Consider the following 21,265-nt stretch of genomic DNA (forward strand, 5'->3'; position numbering starts at 1 on the left):
CCTCAATATTTTTGACTTTGGTTGAATACGCAGATACGCAGGACCAACTGCATCTTTTTCATCACCCTCAACATGTCCAAAGCCCCGCTGCAATACATTATGCTTTCAAGCGTGTGGGTGCTCACCCAGTCTGTTCTTCCCTAGAGATCCAGTTCATCTGCACCTAGGCCATCTCTCAAAGACCCTAGTCTCAAATTACCAATGATTCTCCTTTTTCCACGAGAGTATCTCTTCTTTTAGCTGGGTCCGTTCTTTCAGGAGGTGGATATAAAGTGTCCAAATTTCTATCTCTTTGCTAATGCCTCACACCCTGAAATGTATGGGTATACTTGTCCTTGATATTTATTTTTTATAGAAAAAAATCCTCATATTCTAACCCAGCACTAATCAACAAGTAAAATCATACAGTTATTTATAAACCTAGTGTGTAGACTTCAAGTTAGACATTCCTTGTCTGAAGACTTGCATAGTAGCACTGTTTAAACTGTGCACATTGGGAATTCCCTGGAGATCCAGTGGTTAGGACTCTGCGCTTCCACTGCAGCGGGCACGGGTTTGATCCCTGGTCCGGGAAACTAAGATACCACAAGTTGTGTGCCTCGGCCAAAAATAAAAAATTAAAATAAAAAATTAAATTCAATTAAATTTAAAAATAAAATAAACCGTGCACATCAGACAGCTTTTCTAGTGATGGTATGATAGAAAGCAAACAGAGACCATTAAATAAAAGGATGCAATCAGATTAAATTTTATATATAAATTATTTTTCAGCAGTTTCCAGATTTTTTTTTTTTAATGTATAAGCATTTCGTTTTAATTATCACTATTTGAAAGTTTTTATTTTGGAGAGCAGAAAACCATTTCATTATACATTCACTGCATTTCTCAAGGGCTTCCACAAGTATTATCAAATTTATGTTTCAGTTACTCCAGGTGTATTGGTAGATGCATCATCAATCTAGCTCACCTATTCTCCAAATCGTTCTACAATATTGACATGAATGGCACACTGTAACTTACCTAAGTAGATGGGGCAAATGTCTAGAAGCCCATGGTCTGGTTCTTCCAGGTGGCTAGAGCCTTGCATTAGACTCACCAGCCAATGGTAATGTCAGAGTCCAAATTTGTGTCCAATTTCATGGATTCAACACTTACAGGATTGAAGTAGCAAAATACCCAAGATTTCAGGAGTATAATAGTTATTAAAAATTGAAGAGTCACTTGAAGATTTCTTTTCAAGTTTTTAACTTTGCATTCACAGTATGAAAAATAAATATCACTGCCATATCTGGCAAAGCTGACTATTCCTGTGCCATCTGCCAAAAAGCCTTGTCCAAAGACAAAATTTCAGGAGTCTCTCGGGGAAAGACAAATCATTGTTATGCCCATGATACAGAAGACATTTGAAGATTTCTTTGTTTTTAAGCACTTAAGAAAGCCCCTGTGGACTTCCCTGGTGGTCCAGTGGTTAAGACTCCGTGCTTCCACTGCAGGAGGCATGGGTTCAATCACTGGTCAGGGAAGTTCCGCATGTCATGTGGTGTGGCCAAAAAAAAAAAAAGCCCCATATGAATTTGTAGGTTTTGTGTGTTGTCACGGAATCTAAAGGAACACTAAGTTTGCAGAAACAGGAAACTTTTCTACAAGTTTTACTGGCAGGCCACAGAAAAATATTTCACGGTAGCCCTTGAGCTCTTTAACATGTTCTTCTCTGATAATTCTGGTGTTCCCTAGAGTTCCAATGGGCTGCATATAAATATTACATTTCTTCATAGAGATTATTGATAAACTGTTCAAAGGCTTCAGGAGAGGTGCTCAGAATGGGAGGCAATCCAATCTGAGTGTGAATGCAAGGTAATGGGTCCAAAGAGATCATTCTCTGGCTGAAAGTCTTTCTTCATAGCTGTTCCCCGCCTTCTCAGTTCTTATACTACAACATAAGCACTGGAATCTTTGAGACGAAGGCTGTTTGTAATGTCTGTTCAGAGTTATGCATTGTTTGCATAATGACAGGAATGTTCCATTCATACTGTGTTCCTATGCAGAGGTTTCTCTTTTTTTTTTCCAATTTTTTAAAAATTGTGCTAAAATTCACATAACAGAAAATTTACCATCTGAACCATTTTTAAGAGTATAGTTCCGTGGTATTAAGTATATTCATGTAGTTGTACAATGATCACCAACATCCATCTTTGGAACTTTTCTTGTCTTGTAAAACTGAAACTCTGTACCCATTAAACAATGTTTTCAACCCTTCAGTTTGGAGAGACTGAATATACAAATAGACAATGGCCAGGCCATACATAAAAATAAAGCTCTGACCCCCAACCTGCAGCAACCAGCCCAGGAAATCAACTCATTATCTATAGTAACCAGCCCAGGAAGCCAGCCTCTGTCTATTTGTCAGACTTGTAGGCATTCAGACCATTATCTCTGTCCAGTCAGGGAGGGCATACCTGAAGCCTTCCCCTTTTTCTACTATAAAGTGTTCCCACTCCTCTGCCTGCTTTTGAATCTTTGCCAAAACTCTAGTGACAGTGGCTGACTCCCCTGCTATAGCAAGCTCTGACTAAATAGCCTTTGAATGTTCTCATTTGGTTGGTATTTGTTATTTCTACAGCTTGAATGGGTTAAACAGCTGCCCTACCACAAGGTTTACAAGGACCAGCGCATTGAAATGTGTTCATAGAAGTGATATGGAGGAGGGTGCCTTCACCTGCCACTAGGCCAGAAGAGAGCCCATCCACTGCCAGATTTTTTTTTTAAATCAAGTTGTTACCTTTGAACATCATTAGAGTTCCTCCAGGGCCTACATGTGGAAGCAAGCCATAAAAAAATAAAAAGAGAGAGGAAAATAGGAAGAAAAGAAGAAAGAATATATGAAAGACAGAGAGAGAGAGAAAGGGAGGGAGGGAGAAAAAAAGGAGGGAGGAAGGAAGGGGTGGAGGAAGGAAGGAAGGAGGAAGGAAGGAAAGGAGGAAGGAAGGAAAGGAGGGAGGGAGGGAGGAAGGAAGGGAGGAGAAGCTTGTTGGATCCTGAATGGTGTTTTTTCAGAACAAGCATTGACAGCCAGTTGGCCTTTTGAATTAGAAAACTGCCTAGGTATCAGAATTTTTAGTAACAGAACATTAACTTTTAGACATAAACTCTAATCTGTGCCTTGAAAAATGAAAAGTTAGTATCATAATGCACATTTACTTAGTTTTTTTCCCAGGCTAGCAAGTTACTTCAATTGTATTTTCAGTGTATTGGAATTGGTAGGAACTTTTGTCATGTCAGCTTAGAAACTGACTGTTCTTGTTTCCAAAAAAAAAAGAAGGAAAAAAATATTAAAAAGCCTTGAAACCAATCTGCCAACTACATGGAAAGTCTCATTATAATTTTCAATAATAAAACCCTGCTTGGGGTGAAATTTCAATTAGAGATTAAAATAAAACAAAATCATCCAAAACTCAATAATATAGTGATGGAAAATGAATTGCAGATACGTCCATTCTCACTACTAGAATATGAAGATAAAAACGAATTTAGGAATCAACAGGCCTTTTTGAAATGTTGCTTCATAATTTAAAAACTGTATATACCTTGATTCTTTTTCTTTTAAATATTTCCCTAAAAGAAGATGGGGAAATGATGAAGTAAATGCCCATGTACAATTCTCACTTTCCCCCCAAATTAGTGACAACAATGAGAATTAGAGACTAAAACGTCATTTATAACTAAAACAGGAAAAGGCTCCGATCATCATGTTGGGAAATGCCAAATATAATACAATTTGGTCCCAGTTGAAAGAGGACATTGGGAGCGGACACAAAATTGTTGAGAAAATCTAGCAGATTTTGTTCTGAAGGATCCTGCTGGGCATCTCCAATATTGAAGGGCCTGAAGCTGTTTGGCTTATAAGGCTTCTTTCCCAACCACATATCAACAGTAAAAGCAGCAGAGTGGGTAAAAACACAAGGCTGATCAGTACTAGCTTTTGAAGTATGGAAACAAAACTACTTGGCACCTGTAAACCAGACATGAATTTTCTTTGAAAAATATGTGTCCACTACCACAATAAGTTTCTATTACATACCCAGAAGAATGGCTAAAATTAAAAGAATGACAAAACCAAATATAGATGGGGGTGTGAAATGTTATAATCAAAATTTCTGGCAATTTGTTATAAAAATAACCATATATCATCTATCATATAGCACAGCTCTTCTTTTCCCAGGTATTTAACACAGAGAAATGAAAACATATGTTCACAGTAAGATCTAAAAATTGTTCACAGTAGTTTTATTTGTAATAGCCAAAACTCAAAACATCTTGGGTGTCCATCAATTGGAGGATGGACAAACTGTGGTATATCCAGGTAATACAAGAGACTACTGCTTAGCTCTAAAAAGGAATAATTTAATGAAACACTCAACAGTATGGATGGATCTCAAAAATTATTATGCTGAGTGAAAGAGACCTTAAACAAAAGAGTGCATACTCTTTCCCATATTATATTCTGTCCTGTATTCGTAAGTGGTGTAATATATACTCCACTATTCAACTTACATAAAATTTTAGGACACGTAAAACTAATGTACAGAGAAAAATATCAAAACATTATCTCTGGCAGAAGATCTAAACAGACACTTCTCCAAAGAAGACATACAGATGGCCAAAAATCACATGAAAAGATGCTCAACATCACTAATTATTAGAGAAAAGCAAACCAAAACTACAATGAGGTATCACCTCACACTGGTCAGGATGACCATCATCAAAAAGTCTACAAACAATAAATGCTGGAGAGGGTGTGGAGAAAAGGGAACCCTCCTACACTGTTGGTGGGAATGTAAATTGGTACAACCATTATGGAAACCAGTATGGAGGTTCCTTAAAAAACTAAAAATACAACTGTCATATTATACAGCAATCCCACTCCTGGGCATATATCCAGAGAAAACTCTAATTCAAAAAGATACACGTGGGCTTCCCTGGTGGCGCAGTGGTTGAGAGTCCGCCTGCCGATGCAGGGGACACGGGTTTGTGCCCTGGTCTGGGAAGATCCCACATGCCGTGGAGCGGCTAGGCCCATGAGCCATGGCCGCTGAGCCTGCGCGACCGGAGCCTGTGCTCCGCAACGGGAGAGGCCACAACAGTGAGAGGCCTGCGTACTGCAAAAAAAAAAAAAAAGATACATGCACCCCAATGTTCACAGCAGCACTATTTACAATAGCCAAGACATGGAAGCAACCTAAGTGTCTATCAACAGAGGAATGGATAAAGAAGATGGGGTAAAAAGATGTGGTACATATATACAATGGAATATTACTCAGCCATAAAAAGGAACGAAATTGGGTCATTTGTAGAGACTGTCATACAGAGTGAAGTAAGTCAGAAAGAGAAAAACAAATATCATATATTAACGCATATATGTGGAATCTAGAAAAATGGTACAGAATAACCAGTCTGCAAGGCAGAAATAGAGACATAGATGTAGAAAACAAATGTATGAACACCAAGGGGGGAAGGGAGGGTGAGATGAATTGGAAGATTGGGATTGACATATATACACTAATATGTATACCTGCTGTATAGCACAGGGAACTCCACTTCTCTGTACAGTAGAAACTAACACAACATTGTAAAACAACTATACCCCAATTTAAAAAAAATTTTAAAAAATTAGAACGTAGCCTATTCAAAGGAAAAAAAAAATACTTGCAGTCAATTAAAAATAGCAGGACATAAAAAGAGATCAAAGAAGGCAACCAAAAAAAAAAAAAAAAAAAGAACCAGAAATGACAGAAAATATAAACAGAAGCACTAATGATGAAAGAGATAATGATGTTTCACTTGTGAACTTTATATTCACATCTATTTCATTTTATATTGAATATTTAAGTTCCTAATTTGCATCATTCTAAATAATTAAAAAAAAAAGATGTGGTACTTACATACAATGGAATATTACTCAGCCATAAAATAGAGTGAAATAATGCCATTTGTAGCAACATGGATGGACCTAGAGATTATCGTACTAAGTGAAGTAAGTCAGACAAAGATAAATATCATATGAAAACACTTATGTGTTGAATCTAAAATATATGATACAAATGAACTCATTTACAAAACAGAAATAGAGTCACAGATGTAGAAAACAAACTTATGGTTACCAGGAGGGAAAGGAGCGGGGAGGGATAGATTGGGAGATTGGGATTGACATATACACACTACTGTATATAAAATAGATAACTAATAAGGGCCTACTGTATAACACAGGGAACTCTACTCAATACTCTGTAATGACCTATATGGGAAAAGAATCTTAAAAAGAGTAGATGTATGTATATGTATAACTGATTCACTTTGCTGTACACCTGAAACTAACTCAACACTGTAAACCAACTATACTCCAATTAAAAAAAAAAATTATATCTGGGAGTGTAAAGGCCAGGGTTTTCTAGGAAGGCGCATGAAGGAACTTATTGTGGTTTCGTGATATTTAATGTCTCAGTAGAAGACTGGGTTACACAGGTATATGCACTTGTCAAAATTCACCAAATGTGTATTTAAGATTAAAACAAATTTCACATCAAAAGAGAAAAACTTGTTAAAAAAAGAAGCAACAGGTCCCAAAAAGGAGTCACTTGTGCTAAGCCCCACATCAGGAAACGAAGACTTAATACCTAACCTAACTGCAGTTTCAACCTTTCCCAGGAATGTAACCTAAACCTGTCAGTCTGGAATTTTCTGGTCAGCACTAGTGAGGTAATCCCCCTAAGACCTTGCCGACTAAAGAATATTGCTTACCGTCCAGCTCTATAAGGATTGAGTCATTAGCTACTGCAGTCACTAACCTTTAACACACCCTGAAAGGAGTTCAGGGTGGAAATCAGGAATGACACACTGTGTGCTCTAGGAAAACTGTTAGAACAGCTCTTCAGATAGATATTTTCAGAAGAAATTTTTTTTTTTTTGCCGTACGTGGGCCTCTCACTGTTGTGGCCTCTCCCGTTGCGGAGCACAGGCTCCGGACGCTCAGGCTCAGCGGCCATGGCTCACGGGCCCAGCCACTCCGCGGCATGTGAGATCTTCCCAGACCGGGGCACGAACCCGCGTCCCCTGCATCGGCAGGCGGACTCTCAACCACTGCGCCACCAGGGAAGCCCAGAAGAAATTTTTTTATGAACCTGGATTGTTGTATCTTCTCATACTTAGAAAAGCACTAAACCCATTAACTAAGATATCTGTTCCTGTGACTAGCAGCAATTTTCTACCGAGATGTGTGCTTGGTTGCACACATCCCATTCACCAGAATCACATATATACTGACCTCCCCTCTTACATCTTCAGAACAGTTTCTCAGAGCTATCTGAGTGGGTGCCACCCAGGCTACAGTCCTCAGTAAGACACTGAATAAACTCCACTCACGCTTTTACACTGTGCGACTCTTTTAAGTCAACAACCCTTTCTATCCCCCAAAGAAAAACTAAGTAATCAGCTTTTCCTTGTCCCTGTCTATGAAAGCCTTCCATTTTGCACAGCTCCTTGGAGCTCCTTTCTATTTGCTGAATGCGATGCTGCCTGATTCATGAATTATTGAATAAAGTCAGTTTGATCTTTACATTTACTGAGTTGAATTTTCATTTTTAATGCATGGCAAACAAATTTCACTTTAGTTAAGGATATACCTGCTGAAGTAGTTAGACAACCAAGTACTAATATCTGAATATCAATTTGAATGCATAAAAATTAAGATGGATTAATCGTGTAGACAGATGAATTGTTAGATGTGTAATTTTAAAAGTATAATTAAATGTTAATACTATAGTCTTGGGAATATGGACGTTCACAGTAAAATTCTTTAAACTTTGCTTTAGGTTTAAAAATTTTCATAATATAATTTGTAAAATATTCAGACAGAAAATATAGGAAGACAAAGACCCCAGTAGGAAGGAACCAGGTAGCGAATTTTCTTTTCACTGACCTTGAATAACTTAACAGCTAAACATGGAAAATAAATTATCAGCTTACAATTTCTGAGCTCAGATTTAAAGGTTTTGGTCTTAAAAATTGTTTGCATCACTGGAAGAGGTGTCAACCAAATGCCACCCACATTTGTGTGGAATCCAGTTGGGTACAGTAAACAAAATGATTGCCCTCTGCTCCCCCTCCCTCCAAAACAACAACAACAACAAACACCATAGAAAAAAAAAACAGAGGGAGAAGATTTTTATTTTTATGTTTCTGGTGTAGGGGAACAGAATTTGCCAACCTAATATATGTCTATTTGGTGTATTAATTGTTTTAAGCTGGTTATTTTCTGAGAAACAGCAGACAGAGGAATTACTCTGAAAACCAAGGAGTAGTTGCCCTTTTGTATAAAACATTTACATTTGTAAGGGAAATCACCATTTGTAAGTATGTCTCCCTCTCTGTACCTGGAAGAGGATGACTAAATGTCAGAAACTCTTATCAATGGAGAAGGCAATGACTTAAATCTGGTTCACAATCACCCTTGTTTATCATACTTTTCCTGGTAATCTCCCACAACTATCCCCATCCTCAGCATGCTCTTTTGTTTGTAGCTGAGGATGGTATTTAAGGTGAGGGTTTTGGCCATTTTGGCAAGTTACGCAGTTTTTCTGGGTCTCTCCCATGTATATATGTTGTTAAATTTAGTTTCATTTTCTCCTGTTAATCTGTCTCATGTCAATTTAATTCTTAGACCAGCCATAAGAACCTAGAAGGGTAGAGGAAAATTTCTTCCTCCCTGACACTGGATTCCACAAAATAGACAGGGATGAGTTAATAATTAAATGAGAGAGAAAGTATAGGGGAGAAAAAATAATTTTTCCTGAGATCCCCCTGTGAAAAAGACATATTTACAGGAGAAAAACAAACAGAAGTTTAATAGCGTAGATACTTCATATATACGTGGGAAATACCCAGGGAAAGTGAGTAACTCCCCCAAATGGCCTAAGCCATAACCTTAAACACCATCTCAAGCAAAGATGTTGGGGGAGGGGTGCTGTTAATGGGACACTATCTGGAAACCCACAGTAACAAGTAACAATGGTAAGCTTGATATGCAGATTTAAGTCCTTGACTTTTCCACTGAATAATTTATAGAGATTTAATCATCCTCTCTTCCATTACAGACAGGGAGGACACCCTTACAAATGGAGATTTCCCTTATACATGTAAATATTTCTTATAAAAGGATAACTACTACTTGGCTTTCAGAGTTTCACAAGTGACTGCTGTTTTTTAAAAATAACAAGGTCAAAATAACCCTTAGCCAAAGAAGCATGTTTTGTGGTGGCAAACTCTGCTTCCCTTCAAGAGCAACTGGTAAATTATGAAAATCAATTTAAGAATAAAGACAATAATATTGCAAAACTTTAAAAGCATAAATCAGTAGTATCAAAACTATTATTAAGGGGCTTCCCTGGTGGCACAGTAGTTAAAAATCCACCTGCCAATGCAGGGGACACGAGTTTGAGCCCTAGTCCGGAAGATCCCACATGCCACGGAGCAACTAAGCCTGTGTGCCACAACTACTGAGCCTGCGCTCTAGACCCCACGTGCCACAACTACTGAAGCCCCCATGCCTAGAGCCTGTGCTCCGCAACAAAAGAAGCCACTGCAATGAGAAGCCTGTGCACCACAACGAAGAGTAGCCCCCACTTGCCTCAACTAGAGAAAGCCTGCGTGCAGCAACAAAGACCCAACGCAGCCAAAATAGATTAAAAAAAAAAAAAAAAAGATGTTAAAAAAACCTATTATTAAAAAAATAGAAAAATCAGTGATATTTAAAGTATACTAGAGAAAATTCCATGGAATTTGAGAAGGACAAAAATGTGAATACTCCTAGAGAAAGGATGATAGGAAAATAAGTATGCTTAAAGAAAAAACTAAGAAAAATGGAAAATTTTTCTTTTAATTACACAGATATACTGGAAAAACTTTTTTTAAATGAAGAAAAACATAAATATACACAATTGAAAGTCTTAACACTTAAAAAGATTATTTAATAAACATTAACTATACCCAAAACCTATATTATGAAGTTATACATTTCCAGTATTAAGAACTGAATACTATAATCACATAGAGAGAATCATATTAACCACAGGAAGGATAGAAAAAAGGCTTCATTAACTTTAATTCTCTCTTCTACAACTGTAACTGTTAGATGCCAATGAAGTAATTTCTACAGCAGAATCAAAACAAGAAAGATTTTATGAGAAAATTCTATTTTGACTAGTCTTTCAGAAAATAAGAGAATAGATAAACAATCTTGAATTGCAAGGATACAAGCAAATTGTCACTTTTGTACCATGAAGAGCATAGTTTTAAAGAAAGACTCAGAATTAAAATGAATATCAATTGTGTAGATAAGAAGGAATGGCTAACTTAATTTAAACAAGAATTCATTCTTAACATCTGGAAACAAGGGATATCAAACAGGATGTATTCATCCTAATTCTTTTTAAAAAAAAATCTGTGAGATAAAAATACAAAAATTACAATTTACATAATTTAGAGCACAGCAATAGAAAACAAAACAAAGGAAACTTAAAGTCACAAAATAAAATAAATGGGCCTTTCAAAAGAAAGACCAGTCCTATCAGTTTTGACAATAAACACAAAGGGGATACAATTTATATATAAAATTAATATGACTCTCAAGGTCAAGGAAAAATAACAAAGCAAAAAATTAAAAAGGTGAACATATATTGTCTCAGTGATTGCCTTGAAAGAACTGACTATAAATGAAAACAATAAAGACACACCATGCCAAGGAAACAAAAAGATACAGTATTAACACCCACAATAATTTCAAGGCAGAATTATTAAGTGGGACAATGAAATTATTTTATGATGATAAAGGTCATTTAACATTATATTTATAAAATAAAGCACTTGTAAAAACAAGAAGAAATTGACAGAAACATTAAATTTTTATGTGATTTTTATACCAATATCTCAATTCTTGATAGATCATAATTTAAAAAACCAAAAATATAAAGACTTAAGTAATATTAAAAACAAAACTATAGGGCTTCCCTGGTGGCACAGTGGTTGAGAGTCCGCCTGCCGATGCAGGGGACACGGGTTCGTGCCCCAGTCCGGGAAGATCCCAAATGCCCCGGAGCGGCTGGGCCCGTGAGCCATGGCCGCTGAGCCTGCGCGTCCGGAGCCTGTGCTCTGCAACGGGAGAGGCCACAACAGTGAGAGGCCCGCGTACCAAAGGAAAAAAACAAAAAAACAAAACTATGAGAAAGATTTACATTTAAAATTAATGCCCTACGAAATTAGAATAAATTATTTTTCACTTTTAAGAAACAGAATTCAACTGAGTGAACTTGAAGATCTATTTTTCTTTATTCAACAATTCATGACTCAGGCAGCATCCAATTTAGCAAGTAGAAAAGCACTTCAAGGAACTGTACAAAATGGCAGAAAGGGAGTGAAACTGGGAAGTAAAAAACAAAAGAATTCTTTCAGGCAAGGTCACCTTCCTTTGAGGGAAGGTTGGGGTGGGGGAGGGGGAGTATCATGCAGATTACCTCACTAGTTTTGATCAGGATACTCCAGACTGGTCAAAAATTCCACTCTTGAGAGAGGCTGAAACTGTAATTAGTTTAAATTAAGTTGTGGTCTGCTGATGTGAGGCTTAGCACAAGTGACTCCATTTTGAGCCTGTTTCTTTTTTAAACATCAGATATCAAAGATATATGTACCGAAACAAATGACCATATCATATGTCCAAAGACAACTGCAATGAATTCCAAAATGTAAACATGAAGCAGATAAAACTTTGTGGTCACAACGGTATCAAAAGCTCAACAAGCATGAAAAGATGAAACAAACCAAAGATACAGGATCCTAAATAAATAAGTTAAAGAAAATGTCAAAACTTCCATTGAAGAGTATCCCCAAAATAGTGGGAATAAGAACACATAGTAACATCTAAGAGGCTGCTGTTCTATATAGAGAACAACTGAGTCTGTCCAATAAGAATAAAGAAACTACAAAACAAATTAATAAAATTTCACTTTAAAATGTTAGAAAATAAACAAAATGAATATAAAGAAATCAGAAGGAAAGTATTTATACAGATTTAACCCCTATAAAAGTAGAAATCTTCTCTTTACGACATACAAAACAGTAGCATTGAAAAATAATTCCCAAGCAACGTGCATAAATTAGCCTAATCAAACTAGCTTAATCAAAGGAAGGAAGCAAGATCACATTAAACTAAACCTTATAAACTGCTAATATACTGGCAAGCCCAGTCTAGAGTTTTCCATTGTCCCAACTTTACTAACATTTTCAATAACCTTTAAAGGAGAACCAGAGTAAGTCGGAAGCAAGAAGTGAATGGATATTAGCTGTTCCTGTATATTAATTTTTAGTCATTGAAAATCTAAATTTCCCTAAGGGTGTCATTATCATCATTATTTTGCATTAACTCCTTATCAAAGAATATAGTTTTAGTTTTATTGTTGACCACCAAGATGGGGGAGGAGGAGGGGAGTGGAAAAAATTTTTGTTAAAAGATAAATCTCCCTTCCCCTCCCCTCTCCCTCTTTGTTTTGGAATCCATTTCCTAAGAAACCCGTTTAACATTAAGCTATGGTCTATGCCTGCCCACTTCTGGCAGGCTAGGAAAAGAGTCATCACACTTACAGGGGTAATTGACCCAAGTCACCAGGAGGAGTTCGGATTACTTTGTGTCTTAGAGATGTGGAAAGACCAGTGAAGACAACCACGATATTCCTCAGTTAGTCTCTTATTGACTTTCATGGAGAAGAAAAAGCACCTTAGAGTAGGGATATATTGGGGTGGGTGAGGGAATATAAACAGTGCAGAGAAGATAAAAGCACAAAGCCTGAGAGATAATTTGAGGTTTTTCCCATGTATAATGGAGAAAGGCATCACTTGCTTTCTTTGGTATGGGAAGGATGGCAGCTGACTCTTGAGATATGGTTAGAAAATACAGAAAATCAGATGAAAGAAAAAATATCATTTTCCCACCCTGACAAAATATTTGTGCCTTGATACATTTTTCTCTGTATCTCTAATGAATATCATTTATAATCAATTGGATATAAATTATTACTTTTATTATAAAAGTTATTTCTAAAAATATGGGAAATTATAATGATGATGAAAAACCATCACACAAAATCCCACCACCCAGATATAATGACACACCATTTTAGTGCATTTCTTTATTATCCTTATTACTGCATATTTATATATAGTTTACATTATTCATACTGGATTTTTAAAAAGAGTTAACTTGGGAATATTCATAAACCCTACATTGAAGATTTTTAAATGGTAGGGACAAAAATAAAGTAAAAAAAAATGGCTCAACTTATCCAATATAATATTTACAGTCGCAGACAATCATTATATGTCTCTAACAAGAGTGAGGCTAGGGACTTACCTGGTGGCACAGTGGTTAAGAATCTGCCTGCCAGTGCAGGGGATATGGGTTCGATCCCTAGTCCGGGAAGATCTCACATGCCATGGAGCAACTAAGCCCATGTGCCACAACTACTGAGCCTGTGCTCTAGAGCTCATGCGCCACAACTACTGAAGCCTGCACACGCTAGAGCCCGTGAGCTGCAACTACTGAGCCCACGTGCTGCAACTACTGAAGCCCGCGTGCCTAGAGCCCGTGCTCTGCAACAAGAGAAACCACTGCAATGAGAAGCCCGCGCACCGCAACCAAGAGTAGCCCCTGCTCGCTGCAACTAGAGAAAGCCTGCATGCAGCAATGAAGACCCAACGCAGACACACACACACACACACACACACACACACAAAAAGAGTGAGGCTATTATAATTTTCTATTCAAGTGTGCTCTTGTGGATAGCGAGAAAACTCATTTTGGGTGCAATTTCATCCAGCAAGGTCTCCAAAACAGTTTAGTCATTGTTACCAATTACTGGTTTAGGACAGCAAAAGTAATTAGTTTATGTCATCCTCAAAAATGACAAGATTTTCCCACTAAATTGTGAGATGAAAGACACATGAGACATTAAGCAAAATAAAACAAACAAATAAAAAACCTTCTAGTACTAGACCAATCCTGTAATTATTGTTGGGAGAAAACTTCAGCAGGCATTGAAAAACATGCACTTTGAGCAGCAGAACCCATTTGGCAATAAATCATCCAGAGATATATTGCATTCAGGGCATTCAGCCTGTTCAGGAAAGTCAATTTATGTCATGATTTAACTAGTATAGAATTTAGTATTAATTAATTTTGGAAAAAGTCTTCAAGTGCTATTTTGAAGAAAGATGCATGGGCAGTATATTTTCTAAACTCTTTACTCTTCAAGGATTAAATTATTTGTGTCCATGAATGAAAAACAATTTATCTTAGATCTTAACCTGAGATTCTCAGGTTACCATATTTTCCCCCTAGGAAGTCTAAAAGTATGAATTCACTGTCTTTTGGTACTTCACATTGAAAAAAAAGTCTAAAGGCAGTTTTGTTTTCATTCTTTTCTAGATAATCTCTCTCCCTCTTCCTGGAAGTTATAGACTTTTACACTTAACTTTGTAATGTATCTTATTTGACAAAGTATCTAGACGTAGTTTTCCTTACACTGATTTTGCTAGTGTTCAGCAACTGTTTTGATGTTCACCCTCAGGTTGCTTTTTGTTGTTATTGTTGTTCAAGAAGCAACTTCTCATCATTTGTTACATTGATCAATTGGTAATTATTTCTTTGTCTTTTGTCTCTTCACCTATTTCTGTATTTTGTATTTACGTTACCCACCCTTGTCATAACAACCATCTCTGCATATAGTAATCTGTTTGTCTTTTTCTTGATGTTTTATAACTTCTCAAGCAACTCATGTATAATAGAGCATTGAAATTACAATCTGGTTTTACTTCTCATTAACACTACCTTGGTTCATATTGCCTAATTCATAGATTGTTGTGAAAATTAAATAATACAGCAAATATAACGCAAAAAGGCTTATCACTGAACAAATGTGAATATGCACAATACTGCATATTCTGTTTTTTATTTTTTCCAGAATGGATTTGTAAACTGCTACTCAATTTTATTTGCCCTGCAATCTTTTCTTATTTCTAATTTCACTTGTTTCGCCTACTTTTATCTACCTCTTCTTTCAGTTACTTTTGTCTTTTCATTAGAGCATGGTGAATCCTGGCTTTCTAACACTTTAGCACATAATATTTGCCTTCCTGTATTCTTTCTGACTATCAGGTATTTCTGAAATGTTGGTTGGATTAATGTGGGCTATTTTTTCCTGATGTATGCTCTGTCTTTGATCTTTCAGGATCTGTTTCCTTTATTCATGAGAATATCCTTACAGATCACCTATCTTTACTTTCCCCCACAGAGATGGGTTGGATTAGGGACAAAGAATTGATATTTAATTCTTCCAGAAACTCTTCTTCCAAAGAGACTAAGCTGCTACTCTTTAGCTCACTTCTCTAATAGGAACAGGGAGACAAATTAACAAAAAATTCTCCTATAAATAGTTACAGCTATTACATGCTAGAGTAGTGGTGCTCCGTCAGTGGTGATTTGGCCCTCCACAGACCATTTAGCAGTGTTTGTAGACATTTTTGGTCATTTCAATTGGGTGGAGATGGGTGGTACTTTCATTTAGTGGGTAAAGGCCAGAGATACTACTAAACTTCCTACAACATAGAGAAGAACACCACACAAGAAATAATTTTCTGACTCCAAATGTCAGTAGTGCTGAGGAAGAGAAGCCCTGTTCTTGAGCTTATGGCTCCCTCCTACCTTAATTATTTTAAGGAGAAATTTCAGGGGTTTAAGATACTTGTGCCTGAGTAAGAACTATGACTCCACGAAGATTATTTTTTTCCTCAGGAAATTTTCAGTCTGATTGTGCAGATTCTGACAACAATTCACAGTCCATTTCAAACTGTCAAGACCTTTTGATCAAGCACTTTATTGAAATCTTCAACAGAGACAGGGTTTGAGATCAAAGTTCACTTTATTTTAAATAAAATTTCTGTGATGTATCAGAAAATTATGCAGGATGTCCTCAAAGAACTGAAATGCCAGTTTGGCTGCTGAAAACATTTCGAAAGTGACAAATAACATTTGATCTCAGACATGATAACCTAAGGAAAAAAGTAAAGTCTTCTCTGAACTTCTTCTTTTTGAACAGCTGAAGTTTGAAAAAGAATAGCTAGGCTTTTATCTGCTAAATAGACATAAAAGCTTTTTAACCAAGCAATGAAGAGATAAAACTATTAAATGATAACTAAAATGTATTTACTGAAATCATTGGAGGCAAGTCAAAATAATTGCTGCTTTTTTAAAAAAAATGCTCTTCCTCTATCCTTTCAAACATTAGTTCAAATGATTCAGCATTAATCTAAGCAAAGCAAGCCCAGAGGGACAGAAGGAAAGAACAATAACATGAGGAAAGCACAAGGCTATGTCAGAATCTATATGGTTTTAGAGACAATTAATTTAGTGAAATAAACACTGGAATCATGAATCATGTAGATATAGCTAGAGACAAAAAAAACCAAAAACCTAGTAACATCACACTAAAAATAGCTAGCTATTACAATACAGTATCCTAATCTAACAGGCAGACACACCATAAACTTTAATGGAGTCATTTGGTGATTGTACATTTTGTCTCCCTAAAACTTTAAGTGTATCATATCTACCATCATTAACTTTAATGGAAAAATCCACAAGGGTCTGGGGTATAAGAATAGAAATTATTTGGGGATAACAGGAAAACCACGTGTAGGCAGAAAATTATGTTAACTATTAGAGTATAATTTTATATTTAAGAACAAAAATAAATAATTGACATAATGCTATCTATAAAAAAAAAATTGGAAAAAATCACTTTAGCAGACAGAAATACTTGAAATAGTCATTAACTAGGAAGAATGTGTATAATGGATTGTGAAGGTTTATGTAAGTCAGAATTAGCCATGTATTGGACTATCCAGCATTATAGGTGTGACAATTCTTCCCAAACTGATCTGTAGAACCATTAAATTTACAATAAAAATCCCAGTAGGTTTTAATTTGGTTTTCTTTCTTTTTTTTTCTAAGTGGAAATGAACCAGCTGATTCTAAAATTTATATGGAAAAAAACCCCAAATCAATCTTAACAAACTGGGAGAAGTTATTGTATATCAACACTTATGATAGAGCTAAAGTATTTATGACAGCATAGTATTGGTGAACAAATAGACTAATATATTGGATTATATTCATGCACTGAGTGAACACAATGAACGTGACCAAACTGATGCTACTTGCGTCATCAAGGATGAATCTCACAAAAATAATGTTGAGCAAAAACACCCATCCACAGAAGGCTATACACTGGACAATTTCATTATTTCAAGTTCAAAAATAAGGAAAATTAATCTATACTGTTAAATCATGATAGTGGTAACCTATGGTAAGGAAGAAATTATAGAGATTGGTATTGACATATACACACTACTATATATAAAATTGATAACTAATAAGAACCTACTGTATAGCACAAGGAACTCAATACTCTGTAATGACCTATATGGGAATAGAGTCTAATAAAGAGTGGATATATGTATATGTATAACTGAATCACTTTGCTGTACAACAGAAACTAATACAACATTGTAAATCAACTATACTCCAATAAAAAGTAATTAAAAAAAAAGAAATTATAGAGATTAGGGTAAGACAAAAAGGGGGAATTAATAATATTTCATTATTTTTTTTTAGAATGGGTGATGGTCACATAAGGATAATCACTGTGATAATTTACTGATATGTATAGTCAGGAATTGTGAATGTGTCCTTAAGAATTTTACATTTAAATTAAAAAAAATAAAATAAAGGGCCTCTGATGGCCTTTAAGGAACAATTTGTTTTAGTTGCAAATGCATCAAACATTAAAAAAAAGAAAGCAGTTTATAATGTTGCTCAAAAAATCCTTATTGGTCATCACTGGATGCTGCTAGGGCACAATTTCATTGCTCTGAAAATTCGTAAGTAGAAGGAAATTATCCAAATTTATCCTCCATTTCCCATACAAACTATGTCAGAGTAATCAAATACTTGATGAGGGAAGTTCTTTGTAAGAGAATTTTAGCTAATAAATACAGAAAGAAGGAGAGTATTATAAAATTACAATTTTAAAATCCAATGAAATAATGGAAGTAGTCAGTAAACTTCAATGGATGCTCAATCCTTTAGGTAAGGTTCTGATGGAGAAATTTATAACTGAGGGATAACACTGATACCACATGAACCCAGTGATTAGTCTTACTATAACTAACAGTTGGACAACCCTACATTATATGTCTACTGATAAGATATAGTAGGAAATACACAGTACCTCCAAAAGATATGTTGTTAAAATATTGTTCCCGAATATAAGAAAGCCCATAGATCTATCTGAAGTTTACAGGAAATATGGGGGGTAATATGTAGAATAGAAAGAAAAAGCATACCATGAGAAAAGAAAAGTAAAACTTAGAATATAGGTCTTTTTACAGAACAAATGACCTGGTTTAGCCAATAAATCAATGGCATTTTTTTTAAAAAAGTGAGGACAGTGTTATGGAATAAGACTTTAGAGACCTAGTAACCAAATGTATGAAATTTATTTGAATCCTAATTTAAAAGAAAAAGAAATTTTTAATTGTCTTTGAGATAATCAGGGAAATAAATACTGATTGAGTTGTAGTTGATTTAAGAAATAATCGTTAATTATGTTTAAGTATGATAATGGGATGGTGAATGTATTATTGTAAATGCCCTGATCAGTTAGAGATGCCAACTGAAAATGCTGTAGTTGAAATGACATGATATCTTTGTTTTACTTTTAACTTCTCCAAAAACTGTTTACTTACACACATACACACACACACATCATACACGTGGGCACTGATTTCCACAAAGTACCACCTGACAACCTGTTAATAGAGCAACACTAAGTTTGTCCAAAATCATTTTGGTAAGGGAGAACGCCATGTTGAAAAACTCTTACCAGTGTCTCAGGCTCAAGTGGTTTAAAGCAGGGAACTGAATGAAATTGGACAAAGATCATAATATAATAATTTAGGACTAGTGGACACAGTAAGGTAGCAAGGGTCTTAAAGCAAGTATTCATAAGGAAATTGTTATTTAATAAGTGAGATGTTTGCCCAGATGAACAGATTATTATCTTTGATGAACTGATTTGTAGGGATTTCCTGAGGCAAATAGTACAGTTATTTTAATAAATTTACAGTCTTATCTTTCCAAAGCAAAGTTTTCCTGGAAAGAAAATAAAACAACTAAGTCATGTTGATATAGATGGTCTTAGTTCTCAATAAATAGAGAAACAAGATTTGCAAAATGTTGATAACTGTTGAGGCTACATATGGTATAAAGAGGCAGTTAATTTTACTTTTCTCTATAGCTCTGTATTCATCTGAAAATTCCCATATTAGAAAGCTTTTAAGAGTGGTAATGTTGAGATCCTCTTCTTTCATAAAATCTAAGGAAGCCACTTGGATATGGAGGAACATTTGGAAAACTAAGAACTGGTTACAAAGGATCAGGCAAAAAAGAGACTGGATAAACAACAGGAATAATAGGAAATGTACTAATGTGGTGGTTAGAAAATAGTTATCTGACCTGGATGTTTTTGTATTAAAACACCTGCACGTTGGTATTTTAGCTAACACTTAATATATACCAGCTATTCTTTTAAATGCATAATATACATTATGTCGTCTGATCCTCACACAAACTTTGTGAGATAGGAATTCTTAGTAGCAGCATTTTACAGTTGACTTTTATTAAGACTTGACAAGGTCCAGTTAATGTGTGAGGACAGAAAGCTAGAAACAGGTGGCATAAGATTCAAAGACCGCCTCTTCTGGTTTCAAAAACTGAAAGCTAAAGTGCTGCAATAACCTAGTTTAACTTAACAAGATGGAACGGAGGGTTTTTTCCTAAATTATTATTTTCACTTTTTAGGGTATAGAAACCTCATACTTCATACGGAAGCCAGGGTTTCTGTATGTGTCCAGCATACACGAAAAGAAAGTCTGAGCTCAAGACCTATCTAAAGAGAAAAGAAGTAACTCCCCATAAATAGTGTTTATGCTTAAATGCTCAAGTTGGACAAACACATTGCAGCTGAATTTCAGTTACAGTCTTGATAAATGGATAAAGGCCCCTGACTTTGAACCACCAGTACTTAGAAGCACCTGAGAATGTGGTCATTTGTCAACATTACTGCTTGCTTTGGTTTTAGAAACACAAGCAATGTGCTCATGCGCTGACGGTACTGCATACAAAATGTGCAATCTATCATCATCATCAACAAATACTTACGGAGTTCTCACTGTATGTGTGCTGGTTTCAGAAGTTGCAATGGGGATTTATATGGCATAGAGAAACCATCCTACTGTGTTTTCCCTTCTTTTCTCTTTCAGCCGTATGTAATGTTTCTATAAGAACTGTGAATGTTAAAAAAAATATACTTACCCATCAGAAAACTGATAATTTTACAAAACTGAAAATACCTTTTTGTTCCCTGTTATAATTTATATTGAGTTCAAGATATTCCATGGTCATGATTCTTTTGCAAACAAGGTGGGGTCTTAAAATATGAACTAAATGGGTGATCAATCAGGCATTAGATTGGAGATCATCACACTCTGTTTTGCCTTTGGGAAAAATGGAAAGAAATATAAAAGATGAAGCCATAAAAAGGAATGAAATAATGACATTTGCAGCTACATGGATGGACCTAGAGATTATCATACTAAGCGAAGTAAGTCAGAAAGAGAAAGACACACACCATACGATATCACTTACACGTGGAATCTAAAATATGACACAAATGAACTTATCTATGAAACAGAAACAGAACTCACAGACATAGAGAACAGACTTGTGGTTGCCAAGAGGGAGGGGGTGGGGGGGTTGGATTGGGAGTTTGGGACTAGCAGATGCAAATTATTACATATAGAATGACTAAACAACAAGATCCTACTGTATAGCACAGGGAACTATATTCAATATCCTGTAATAAACCATATGGAAAAGAATATGAAAAAGAATATACATGTATGACTGAATCACTTTGCTGTACACCAGAAACTAACACAAGTAAATTAACTATACTTCAATTAAAAAAAAAAAGAAATACAAGAGATGTTTTCATTTGAAGATATTGACAGCTATAGCATACTGTTTTGAGTAGACATGCAAAGGAAG

The 21,265-nt window shown here is 35.7% G+C and overlaps 1 pseudogene; it reads right to left on the reverse strand.

Annotated features, from left to right (window-relative positions):
- Positions 1–967: 967 nt before the first annotated feature.
- LOC113614656 (archaemetzincin-2-like) lies at positions 968–2,005 on the reverse strand (annotated as a pseudogene).
- Between the last annotated feature and the right edge of the window lie 19,260 nt (positions 2,006–21,265).

This window comes from Aethalodelphis obliquidens, unplaced genomic scaffold (assembly GCF_003676395.1).
Source record: "Aethalodelphis obliquidens isolate GAN/ISIS:26980383/991018 unplaced genomic scaffold, ASM367639v1 scaffold101, whole genome shotgun sequence".
NCBI classification, from domain to species: Eukaryota; Metazoa; Chordata; class Mammalia; order Artiodactyla; family Delphinidae; genus Aethalodelphis; species Aethalodelphis obliquidens.